The sequence below is a fragment of the Lonchura striata genome, chromosome 24 (genome assembly GCF_046129695.1).
Source record: "Lonchura striata isolate bLonStr1 chromosome 24, bLonStr1.mat, whole genome shotgun sequence".
Taxonomy (NCBI): Eukaryota; Metazoa; Chordata; class Aves; order Passeriformes; family Estrildidae; genus Lonchura; species Lonchura striata.
The window spans coordinates 9806011-9819050 of NC_134626.1; positions in this window are offsets into that span (position 1 = coordinate 9806011).

The following is a 13040-nucleotide window of genomic DNA, read 5'->3' on the forward strand; positions in this document are numbered from 1 at the left end:
CCTTGTCCAGAAAGACGCATTTGCTGCACACTCCAAAAACACTGCTCTTCCTATGGTAATATGTAAGCTGCTGTCTGACGCCCGTTCTCTTCTGCCCACTCTTGCCCAGCTCGTTGTTTTAACGTGCACGTGCCGTCGTGGCATTCAGTGCACAGTGAAAGCAATCGCAAAAGTCCAGCAGCTGCTGACTGCCAAACACAAGGCGCTGGCTATGTTCTTGCTTCTCGACAACTCAACGCAGCCCTTCATTTCTGCAGCTGCCATCGAGTTCTCTGCATCTCGAGCCTTCGGAAACGAGCACGAGTTTCCCAAGAGGGGCTTCATCAGGACGAAGTCAAAACCCAGGAAAATTGTCTCGGAGCACCTTCAATAAAGCATGCCAGCAGTGCATTGAAAAGGCAGGGAGCTTTAGCCACCGTCCTCTATCAGTCGCAAGGCTGTGCACACAATTTCGTCTCTCTGCAGCAACGTTCTTCGCCCTCGTACAAGCTACAGCTCTCTCCGGCTCCCGGAGCAGGAGAAGCGGCTGCTTCGCGCACACAACAGCGGAGCGGCAGCCGTACTCTCCGAAGCGCTGCTTCAGCCGAAAGACGCCGGCCACCGGCGCTTGGCTTCGGACAGCTCCGGAGAGCCGTAGTGTGCATCTGCACTAGACTGCATCATAGCGAAAAGCTTTGGCAGTGTGTCTCGCAGAGAGATAGCTTAGGAGCGCAGCGCACTTATGCCTCCCTTGTCCAAAAACACGATTTTACTGCACACTCCAAAAATAGTGCTCTTTCCTGGGCAATACGTAAGCTGCTATCTAGCGGCCGTGATTTTTCGGCTACTGTTGCTCAGCTAGTTGTTTTAACGTGCACAGGCCGTCCTGGCTTTCAGTGCACAGTGATAGCAATCGCAAAAGTCTAGCAGCTGCTGACTTCCAAACACAAGGCGCTGGCTATGTTCTTGCTTCTCGACAACTCAACGCAGCCCTTCATTTCTGCACTTGCCAACGAGGTCTCTGCACTCGGAGCCTCAGAGGACGCGCACGAGTTTCCCAGGAGGGGCTGCATCAGGACGAATTCAAAACTCAGGAAAATTGTCCTGGAACACCTTCCCTAAGGATGCTAGAATGGAATTGAAGAGGCAGGCGAGCGGCCACCACGGTTCTCTAGCAGTCCTTAGGGTGCGCGGAGAAGCCGGGTGCTCTGCGGCTTCGTTCTTCGCCCTCGTACAAGCTACCGCTCTCTCCGGCTCCCGGAGCAGGAGAAGCGGCTGCTTCGCGCACACAACAGCGGAGCGGCAGCCGTACGCTCCGAAGCGCTGCTTCAGCCGAAAGACGCCGGCCACCGGCGCTTGGCTTCGGACAGCTCCGGAGAGCCGTAGTGTGCGTCTGCACTAGACTGCATCCTAGGGAAAAGCTTTGGCAGTGTGTCTCGCAGGGAGATAGCTTAGGAGCGCAGCGCACTTTTGCCTCCCTTGTCCAGAAAGATGCATTTGCTGCACACTCCAAAAACACTGCTCTTCCTATGGTAATATGTAAGCTGCTGTCTGACGCCCGTTCTCTTCTGCCCACTCTTGCCCAGCTCGTTGTTTTAACGTGCACGTGCCGTCCTGGCATTCAGTGCACAGTGAAAGCAATCGCAAAAGTCCAGCAGCTGCTGACTGCCAAACACAAGGCGCTGGCTATGTTCTTGCTTCTCGACAACTCAACGCAGCCCTTCATTTCTGCAGCTGCCATCGAGTTCTCTGCATCTCGAGCCTTCGGAAACGAGCACGAGTTTCCCAAGAGGGGCTTCATCAGGACGAAGTCAAAACCCAGGAAAATTGTCTCGGAGCACCTTCAATAAAGCATGCCAGCAGTGCATTGAAAAGGCAGGGAGCTTTAGCCACCGTCCTCTATCAGTCGCAAGGCTGTGCACACAATTTCGTCTCTCTGCAGCAACGTTCTTCGCCCTCGTACAAGCTACAGCTCTCTCCGGCTCCCGGAGCAGGAGAAGAGGCTGCTTCGCGCACACAACAGCGGAGCGGCAGCCCTACGCTCCGAAGCGCTGCTTCAGCCGAAAGACGCCGGCCACCGGCGCTTGGCTTCGGACAGCTCCGGAGAGCCGTAGTGTGCATCTGCACTAGACTGCATCATAGCGAAAAGCTTTGGCAGTGTGTCTCGCAGGGAGATAGCTTAGGAGCGCAGCGCACTTATGCCTCCCTTGTCCAAAAACACGATTTTACTGCACACTCCAAAAATAGTGCTCTTTCCTGGGCAATACGTAAGCTGCTATCTAGCGGCCGTGATTTTTCGGCTACTGTTGCTCAGCTAGTTGTTTTAACGTGCACAGGCCGTCCTGGCTTTCAGTGCACAGTGATAGCAATCGCAAAAGTCTAGCAGCTGCTGACTTCCAAACACAAGGCGCTGGCTATGTTCTTGCTTCTCGACAACTCAACGCAGCCCTTCATTTCTGCACTTGCCAACGAGGTCTCTGCACTCGGAGCCTCAGAGGACGCGCACGAGTTTCCCAGGAGGGGCTGCATCAGGACGAATTCAAAACTCAGGAAAATTGTCCTGGAACACCTTCCCTAAGGATGCTAGAATGGAATTGAAGAGGCAGGCGAGCGGCCACCACGGTCCTCTAGCAGTCCTTAGGGTGCGCGGAGAAGCCGGGTGCTCTGCGGCTTCGTTCTTCGCCCTCGTACAAGCTACCGCTCTCTCCGGCTCCCGGAGCAGGAGAAGCGGCTGCTTCGCGCACACAACAGCGGAGCGGCAGCCGTACGCTCCGAAGCGCTGCTTCAGCCGAAAGACGCCGGCCACCGGCGCTTGGCTTCGGACAGCTCCGGAGAGCCGTAGTGTGCGTCTGCACTAGACTGCATCATAGCGAAAAGCTTTGGCAGTGTGTCTCGCAGGGAGATAGCTTAGGAGCGCAGCGCACTTATGCCTCCCTTGTCCAGAAACACGATTTTACTGCACACTCCAAAAACAATGCTCTTTCCAGGGCAATATATAAGCTGATTTCTGACGGCCGTGATCTTTCGATTACTCTTGCTCAGCTAGTTGTTTTAACGTGCACAGGCCGTCCTGGCTTTCAGTGCACAGTGATAGCAATCGCAAAAGTCTAGCAGCTGCTGACTCCCAAACACAAGGCGCTGGCTATGTTCTTGCTTCTCGACAACTCAACGCAGCCCTTCATTTCTGCACTTGCCAACGAGGTCTCTGCACTCGGAGCCTCAGAGGACGCGCACGAGTTTCCCAGGAGGGGCTGCATCAGGACGAATTCAAAACTCAGGAAAATTGTCCTGGAACACCTTCCCTAAGGATGCTAGAATGGAATTGAAGAGGCAGGCGAGCGGCCACCACGGTCCTCTAGCAGTCCTTAGGGTGCGCGGAGAAGCCGGGTGCTCTGCGGCTTCGTTCTTCGCCCTCGTACAAGCTACCGCTCTCTCCGGCTCCCGGAGCAGGAGAAGCGGCTGCTTCGCGCACACAACAGCGGAGCGGCAGCCGTACGCTCCGAAGCGCTGCTTCCGCCGAAAGACGCCGGCCACCGGCGCTTGGCTTCGGACAGCTCCGGAGAGCCGTAGTGTGCGTCTGCACTAGACTGCATCCTAGCGAAAAGCTTTGGCAGTGTGTCTCGCAGGGAGATAGCTTAGGAGCGCAGCGCACTTTTGCCTCCCTTGTCCAGAAAGACGCATTTGCTGCACACTCCAAAAACACTGCTCTTCCTATGGTAATATGTAAGCTGCTGTCTGACGCCCGTTCTCTTCTGCCCACTCTTGCCCAGCTCGTTGTTTTAACGTGCACGTGCCGTCCTGGCATTCAGTGCACAGTGAAAGCAATCGCAAAAGTCCAGCAGCTGCTGACTGCCAAACACAAGGCGCTGGCTATGTTCTTGCTTCTCGACAACTCAACGCAGCCCTTCATTTCTGCAGCTGCCATCGAGTTCTCTGCATCTCGAGCCTTCGGAAACGAGCACGAGTTTCCCAAGAGGGGCTTCATCAGGACGAAGTCAAAACCCAGGAAAATTGTCTCGGAGCACCTTCAATAAAGCATGCCAGCAGTGCATTGAAAAGGCAGGGAGCTTTAGCCACCGTCCTCTATCAGTCGCAAGGCTGTGCACACAATTTCGTCTCTCTGCAGCAACGTTCTTCGCCCTCGTACAAGCTACAGCTCTCTCCGGCTCCCGGAGCAGGAGAAGCGGCTGCTTCGCGCACACAACAGCGGAGCGGCAGCCGTACTCTCCGAAGCGCTGCTTCAGCCGAAAGACGCCGGCCACCGGCGCTTGGCTTCGGACAGCTCCGGAGAGCCGTAGTGTGCATCTGCACTAGACTGCATCATAGCGAAAAGCTTTGGCAGTGTGTCTCGCAGGGAGATAGCTTAGGAGCGCAGCGCACTTATGCCTCCGTTGTCCAGAAACACGATTTTACTGCACACTCCAAAAACAATGCTCTTTCCAGGGCAATATATAAGCTGATTTCTGACGGCCGTGATCTTTCGATTACTCTTGCTCAGCTAGTTGTTTTAACGTGCACAGGCCGTCCTGGCTTTCAGTGCACAGTGATAGCAATCGCAAAAGTCTAGCAGCTGCTGACTTCCAAACACAAGGCGCTGGCTATGTTCTTGCTTCTCGACAACTCAACGCAGCCCTTCATTTCTGCACTTGCCAACGAGGTCTCTGCACTCGGAGCCTCAGAGGACGCGCACGAGTTTCCCAGGAGGGGCTGCATCAGGACGAATTCAAAACTCAGGAAAATTGTCCTGGAACACCTTCCCTAAGGATGCTAGAATGGAATTGAAGAGGCAGGCGAGCGGCCACCACGGTCCTCTAGCAGTCCTTAGGGTGCGCGGAGAAGCCGGGTGCTCTGCGGCTTCGTTCTTCGCCCTCGTACAAGCTACCGCTCTCTCCGGCTCCCGGAGCAGGAGAAGCGGCTGCTTCGCGCACACAACAGCGGAGCGGCAGCCGTACGCTCCGAAGCGCTGCTTCAGCCGAAAGACGCCGGCCACCGGCGCTTGGCTTCGGACAGCTCCGGAGAGCCGTAGTGTGCGTCTGCACTAGACTGCATCATAGCGAAAAGCTTTGGCAGTGTGTCTCGCAGGGAGATAGCTTAGGAGCGCAGCGCACTTATGCCTCCCTTGTCCAGAAACACGATTTTACTGCACACTCCAAAAACAATGCTCTTTCCAGGGCAATATATAAGCTGATTTCTGACGGCCGTGATCTTTCGATTACTCTTGCTCAGCTAGTTGTTTTAACGTGCACAGGCCGTCCTGGCTTTCAGTGCACAGTGATAGCAATCGCAAAAGTCTAGCAGCTGCTGACTCCCAAACACAAGGCGCTGGCTATGTTCTTGCTTCTCGACAACTCAACGCAGCCCTTCATTTCTGCAGCTGCCATCGAGTTCTCTGCATCTCGAGCCTTCGGAAACGAGCACGAGTTTCCCAAGAGGGGCTTCATCAGGACGAAGTCAAAACCCAGGAAAATTGTCTCGGAGCACCTTCAATAAAGCATGCCAGCAGTGCATTGAAAAGGCAGGGAGCTTTAGCCACCGTCCTCTATCAGTCGCAAGGCTGTGCACACAATTTCGTCTCTCTGCAGCAACGTTCTTCGCCCTCGTACAAGCTACAGCTCTCTCCGGCTCCCGGAGCAGGAGAAGCGGCTGCTTCGCGCACACAACAGCGGAGCGGCAGCCGTACTCTCCGAAGCGCTGCTTCAGCCGAAAGACGCCGGCCACCGGCGCTTGGCTTCGGACAGCTCCGGAGAGCCGTAGTGTGCATCTGCACTAGACTGCATCATAGCGAAAAGCTTTGGCAGTGTGTCTCGCAGGGAGATAGCTTAGGAGCGCAGCGCACTTATGCCTCCCTTGTCCAAAAACACGATTTTACTGCACACTCCAAAAATAGTGCTCTTTCCTGGGCAATACGTAAGCTGCTATCTAGCGGCCGTGATTTTTCGGCTACTGTTGCTCAGCTAGTTGTTTTAACGTGCACAGGCCGTCCTGGCTTTCAGTGCACAGTGATAGCAATCGCAAAAGTCTAGCAGCTGCTGACTTCCAAACACAAGGCGCTGACTATGTTCTTGCTTCTCGACAACTCAACGCAGCTCTTCATTTCTGCAGTTGCCATCGAGGTCTCTGCATCTCGGAGACTCAGAGGACGAGCACAAGTTTCCCAGGAGGGGTTGCATCAGGACGAATTCAAAACTCAGGAAAATTGTCCTGGAACACCTTCCCTAAGGATGCTAGAATGGAATTGAAGAGGCAGGCGAGCGGCCACCACGGTCCTCTAGCAGTCCTTAGGGTGCGCGGAGAAGCCGGGTGCTCTGCGGCTTCGTTCTTCGCCCTCGTACAAGCTACCGCTCTCTCCGGCTCCCGGAGCAGGAGAAGCGGCTGCTTCGCGCACACAACAGCGGAGCGGCAGCCGTACGCTCCGAAGCGCTGCTTCAGCCGAAAGACGCCGGCCACCGGCGCTTGGCTTCGGACAGCTCCGGAGAGCCGTAGTGTGCGTCTGCACTAGACTGCATCATAGCGAAAAGCTTTGGCAGTGTGTCTCGCAGGGAGATAGCTTAGGAGCGCAGCGCACTTATGCCTCCCTTGTCCAGAAACACGATTTTACTGCACACTCCAAAAACAATGCTCTTTCCAGGGCAATATATAAGCTGATTTCTGACGGCCGTGATCTTTCGATTACTCTTGCTCAGCTAGTTGTTTTAACGTGCACAGGCCGTCCTGGCTTTCAGTGCACAGTGATAGCAATCGCAAAAGTCTAGCAGCTGCTGACTCCCAAACACAAGGCGCTGGCTATGTTCTTGCTTCTCGACAACTCAACGCAGCCCTTCATTTCTGCACTTGCCAACGAGGTCTCTGCACTCGGAGCCTCAGAGGACGCGCACGAGTTTCCCAGGAGGGGCTGCATCAGGACGAATTCAAAACTCAGGAAAATTGTCCTGGAACACCTTCCCTAAGGATGCTAGAATGGAATTGAAGAGGCAGGCGAGCGGCCACCACGGTCCTCTAGCAGTCCTTAGGGTGCGCGGAGAAGCCGGGTGCTCTGCGGCTTCGTTCTTCGCCCTCGTACAAGCTACCGCTCTCTCCGGCTCCCGGAGCAGGAGAAGCGGCTGCTTCGCGCACACAACAGCGGAGCGGCAGCCGTACGCTCCGAAGCGCTGCTTCAGCCGAAAGACGCCGGCCACCGGCGCTTGGCTTCGGACAGCTCCGGAGAGCCGTAGTGTGCGTCTGCACTAGACTGCATCCTAGCGAAAAGCTTTGGCAGTGTGTCTTGCAGGGAGATAGCTTAGGAGCGCAGCGCACTTTTGCCTCCCTTGTCCAGAAAGACGCATTTGCTGCACACTCCAAAAACACTGCTCTTCCTATGGTAATATGTAAGCTGCTGTCTGACGCCCGTTCTCTTCTGCCCACTCTTGCCCAGCTCGTTGTTTTAACGTGCACGTGCCGTCGTGGCATTCAGTGCACAGTGAAAGCAATCGCAAAAGTCCAGCAGCTGCTGACTGCCAAACACAAGGCGCTGGCTATGTTCTTGCTTCTCGACAACTCAACGCAGCCCTTCATTTCTGCAGCTGCCATCGAGTTCTCTGCATCTCGAGCCTTCGGAAACGAGCACGAGTTTCCCAAGAGGGGCTTCATCAGGACGAAGTCAAAACCCAGGAAAATTGTCTCGGAGCACCTTCAATAAAGCATGCCAGCAGTGCATTGAAAAGGCAGGGAGCTTTAGCCACCGTCCTCTATCAGTCGCAAGGCTGTGCACACAATTTCGTCTCTCTGCAGCAACGTTCTTCGCCCTCGTACAAGCTACAGCTCTCTCCGGCTCCCGGAGCAGGAGAAGCGGCTGCTTCGCGCACACAACAGCGGAGCGGCAGCCGTACTCTCCGAAGCGCTGCTTCAGCCGAAAGACGCCGGCCACCGGCGCTTGGCTTCGGACAGCTCCGGAGAGCCGTAGTGTGCATCTGCACTAGACTGCATCATAGCGAAAAGCTTTGGCAGTGTGTCTCGCAGGGAGATAGCTTAGGAGCGCAGCGCACTTATGCCTCCCTTGTCCAAAAACACGATTTTACTGCACACTCCAAAAATAGTGCTCTTTCCTGGGCAATACGTAAGCTGCTATCTAGCGGCCGTGATTTTTCGGCTACTGTTGCTCAGCTAGTTGTTTTAACGTGCACAGGCCGTCCTGGCTTTCAGTGCACAGTGATAGCAATCGCAAAAGTCTAGCAGCTGCTGACTTCCAAACACAAGGCGCTGACTATGTTCTTGCTTCTCGACAACTCAACGCAGCTCTTCATTTCTGCAGTTGCCATCGAGGTCTCTGCATCTCGGAGACTCAGAGGACGAGCACGAGTTTCCCAGGAGGGGCTGCATCAGGACGAATTCAAAACTCAGGAAAATTGTCCTGGAACACCTTCCCTAAGGATGCTAGAATGGAATTGAAGAGGCAGGCGAGCGGCCACCACGGTCCTCTAGCAGTCCTTAGGGTGCGCGCAGAAGACCGGTGCTCTGCGGCTTCGTTCTTCGCCCTCGTACAAGCTACCGCTCTCTCCGGCTCCCGGAGCAGGAGAAGCGGCTGCTTCGCGCACACAACAGCGGAGCGGCAGCCGTACGCTCCGAAGCGCTGCTTCAGCCGAAAGACGCCGGCCACCGGCGCTTGGCTTCGGACAGCTCCGGAGAGCCGTAGTGTGCATCTGCACTAGACTGCATCATAGCGAAAAGCTTTGGCAGTGTGTCTCGCAGAGAGATAGCTTAGGAGCGCAGCGCACTTATGCCTCCCTTGTCCAGAAACACGATTTTACTGCACACTCCAAAAATAGTGCTCTTTCCTGGGCAATATATAAGCTGATTTCTGACGGCCGTGATCTTTCGATTACTCTTGCTCAGCTAGTTGTTTTAACGTGCACAGGCCGTCCTGGCTTTCAGTGCACAGTGATAGCAATCGCAAAAGTCTAGCAGCTGCTGACTTCCAAACACAAGGCGCTGGCTATGTTCTTGCTTCTCGACAACTCAACGCAGCCCTTCATTTCTGCACTTGCCAACGAGGTCTCTGCACTCGGAGCCTCAGAGGACGCGCACGAGTTTCCCAGGAGGGGCTGCATCAGGACGAATTCAAAACTCAGGAAAATTGTCCTGGAACACCTTCCCTAAGGATGCTAGAATGGAATTGAAGAGGCAGGCGAGCGGCCACCACGGTTCTCTAGCAGTCCTTAGGGTGCGCGGAGAAGCCGGGTGCTCTGCGGCTTCGTTCTTCGCCCTCGTACAAGCTACCGCTCTCTCCGGCTCCCGGAGCAGGAGAAGCGGCTGCTTCGCGCACACAACAGCGGAGCGGCAGCCGTACGCTCCGAAGCGCTGCTTCAGCCGAAAGACGCCGGCCACCGGCGCTTGGCTTCGGACAGCTCCGGAGAGCCGTAGTGTGCGTCTGCACTAGACTGCATCCTAGCGAAAAGCTTTGGCAGTGTGTCTCGCAGGGAGATAGCTTAGGAGCGCAGCGCACTTTTGCCTCCCTTGTCCAGAAACACGCATTTGCTGCACACTCCAAAAACACTGCTCTTCCTATGGTAATATGTAAGCTGCTGTCTGACGCCCGTTCTCTTCTGCCCACTCTTGCCCAGCTCGTTGTTTTAACGTGCACGTGCCGTCCTGGCATTCAGTGCACAGTGAAAGCAATCGCAAAAGTCCAGCAGCTGCTGACTGCCAAACACAAGGCGCTGGCTATGTTCTTGCTTCTCGACAACTCAACGCAGCCCTTCATTTCTGCAGCTGCCATCGAGTTCTCTGCATCTCGAGCCTTCGGAAACGAGCACGAGTTTCCCAAGAGGGGCTTCATCAGGACGAAGTCAAAACCCAGGAAAATTGTCTCGGAGCACCTTCAATAAAGCATGCCAGCAGTGCATTGAAAAGGCAGGGAGCTTTAGCCACCGTCCTCTATCAGTCGCAAGGCTGTGCACACAATTTCGTCTCTCTGCAGCAACGTTCTTCGCCCTCGTACAAGCTACAGCTCTCTCCGGCTCCCGGAGCAGGAGAAGCGGCTGCTTCGCGCACACAACAGCGGAGCGGCAGCCCTACGCTCCGAAGCGCTGCTTCAGCCGAAAGACGCCGGCCACCGGCGCTTGGCTTCGGACAGCTCCGGAGAGCCGTAGTGTGCGTCTGCACTAGACTGCATCATAGCGAAAAGCTTTGGCAGTGTGTCTCGCAGGGAGATAGCTTAGGAGCGCAGCGCACTTATGCCTCCCTTGTCCAAAAACACGATTTTACTGCACACTCCAAAAATAGTGCTCTTTCCTGGGCAATACGTAAGCTGCTATCTAGCGGCCGTGACTTTTCGGCTACTCTTGCTCAGCTAGTTGTTTTAACGTGCACGTGCCGTCCTGGCTTTCAGTGCACAGTGATAGCAATCGCAAAAGTCTAGCAGCTGCTGACTTCCAAACACAAGGCGCTGGCTATGTTCTTGCTTCTCGACAACTCAACGCAGCCCTTCATTTCTGCAGTTGCCATCGAGGTCTCTGCATCTCGGAGACTCAGAGGACGAGCACGAGTTTCCCAGGAGGGGCTGCATCAGGACGAATTCAAAACTCAGGAAAATTGTCCTGGAACACCTTCCCTAAGGATGCTAGAATGGAATTGAAGAGGCAGGCGAGCGGCCACCACGGTCCTCTAGCAGTCCTTAGGGTGCGCGCAGAAGACCGGTGCTCTGCGGCTTCGTTCTTCGCCCTCGTACAAGCTACCGCTCTCTCCGGCTCCCGGAGCAGGAGAAGCGGCTGCTTCGCGCACACAACAGCGGAGCGGCAGCCGTACGCTCCGAAGCGCTGCTTCAGCCGAAAGACGCCGGCCACCGGCGCTTGGCTTCGGACAGCTCCGGAGAGCCGTAGTGTGCATCTGCACTAGACTGCATCCTAGCGAAAAGCTTTGGCAGTGTGTCTCGCAGGGAGATAGCTTAGGAGCGCAGCGCACTTTTGCCTCCCTTGTCCAGAAAGACGCATTTGCTGCACACTCCAAAAACACTGCTCTTCCTATGGTAATATGTAAGCTGCTGTCTGACGCCCGTTCTCTTCTGCCCACTCTTGCCCAGCTCGTTGTTTTAACGTGCACGTGCCGTCCTGGCATTCAGTGCACAGTGAAAGCAATCGCAAAAGTCCAGCAGCTGCTGACTGCCAAACACAAGGCGCTGGCTATGTTCTTGCTTCTCGACAACTCAACGCAGCCCTTCATTTCTGCAGCTGCCATCGAGTTCTCTGCATCTCGAGCCTTCGGAAACGAGCACGAGTTTCCCAAGAGGGGCTTCATCAGGACGAAGTCAAAACCCAGGAAAATTGTCTCGGAGCACCTTCAATAAAGCATGCCAGCAGTGCATTGAAAAGGCAGGGAGCTTTAGCCACCGTCCTCTATCAGTCGCAAGGCTGTGCACACAATTTCGTCTCTCTGCAGCAACGTTCTTCGCCCTCGTACAAGCTACAGCTCTCTCCGGCTCCCGGAGCAGGAGAAGCGGCTGCTTCGCGCACACAACAGCGGAGCGGCAGCCGTACTCTCCGAAGCGCTGCTTCAGCCGAAAGACGCCGGCCACCGGCGCTTGGCTTCGGACAGCTCCGGAGAGCCGTAGTGTGCGTCTGCACTAGACTGCATCATAGCGAAAAGCTTTGGCAGTGTGTCTCGCAGGGAGATAGCTTAGGAGCGCAGCGCACTTATGCCTCCCTTGTCCAGAAACACGATTTTACTGCACACTCCAAAAACAATGCTCTTTCCAGGGCAATATATAAGCTGATTTCTGACGGCCGTGATCTTTCGATTACTCTTGCTCAGCTAGTTGTTTTAACGTGCACAGGCCGTCCTGGCTTTCAGTGCACAGTGATAGCAATCGCAAAAGTCTAGCAGCTGCTGACTTCCAAACACAAGGCGCTGGCTATGTTCTTGCTTCTCGACAACTCAACGCAGCCCTTCATTTCTGCACTTGCCAACGAGGTCTCTGCACTCGGAGCCTCAGAGGACGCGCACGAGTTTCCCAGGAGGGGCTGCATCAGGACGAATTCAAAACTCAGGAAAATTGTCCTGGAACACCTTCCCTAAGGATGCTAGAATGGAATTGAAGAGGCAGGCGAGCGGCCACCACGGTCCTCTAGCAGTCCTTAGGGTGCGCGGAGAAGCCGGGTGCTCTGCGGCTTCGTTCTTCGCCCTCGTACAAGCTACCGCTCTCTCCGGCTCCCGGAGCAGGAGAAGCGGCTGCTTCGCGCACACAACAGCGGAGCGGCAGCCGTACGCTCCGAAGCGCTGCTTCAGCCGAAAGACGCCGGCCACCGGCGCTTGGCTTCGGACAGCTCCGGAGAGCCGTAGTGTGCGTCTGCACTAAACTGCATGATAGCGAAAAGCTTTGGCAGTGTGTCTCGCAGGGAGATAGCTTAGGAGCGCAGCGCACTTATGCCTCCCTTGTCCAGAAACACGATTTTACTGCACACTCCAAAAACAATGCTCTTTCCAGGGCAATATATAAGCTGATTTCTGACGGCCGTGATCTTTCGATTACTCTTGCTCAGCTAGTTGTTTTAACGTGCACAGGCCGTCCTGGCTTTCAGTGCACAGTGATAGCAATCGCAAAAGTCTAGCAGCTGCTGACTCCCAAACACAAGGCGCTGGCTATGTTCTTGCTTCTCGACAACTCAACGCAGCCCTTCATTTCTGCACTTGCCAACGAGGTCTCTGCACTCGGAGCCTCAGAGGACGCGCACGAGTTTCCCAGGAGGGGCTGCATCAGGACGAATTCAAAACTCAGGAAAATTGTCCTGGAACACCTTCCCTAAGGATGCTAGAATGGAATTGAAGAGGCAGGCGAGCGGCCACCACGGTCCTCTAGCAGTCCTTAGGGTGCGCGGAGAAGCCGGGTGCTCTGCGGCTTCGTTCTTCGCCCTCGTACAAGCTACCGCTCTCTCCGGCTCCCGGAGCAGGAGAAGCGGCTGCTTCGCGCACACAACAGCGGAGCGGCAGCCGTACGCTCCGAAGCGCTGCTTCAGCCGAAAGACGCCGGCCACCGGCGCTTGGCTTCGGACAGCTCCGGAGAGCCGTAGTGTGCGTCTGCACTAGACTGCATC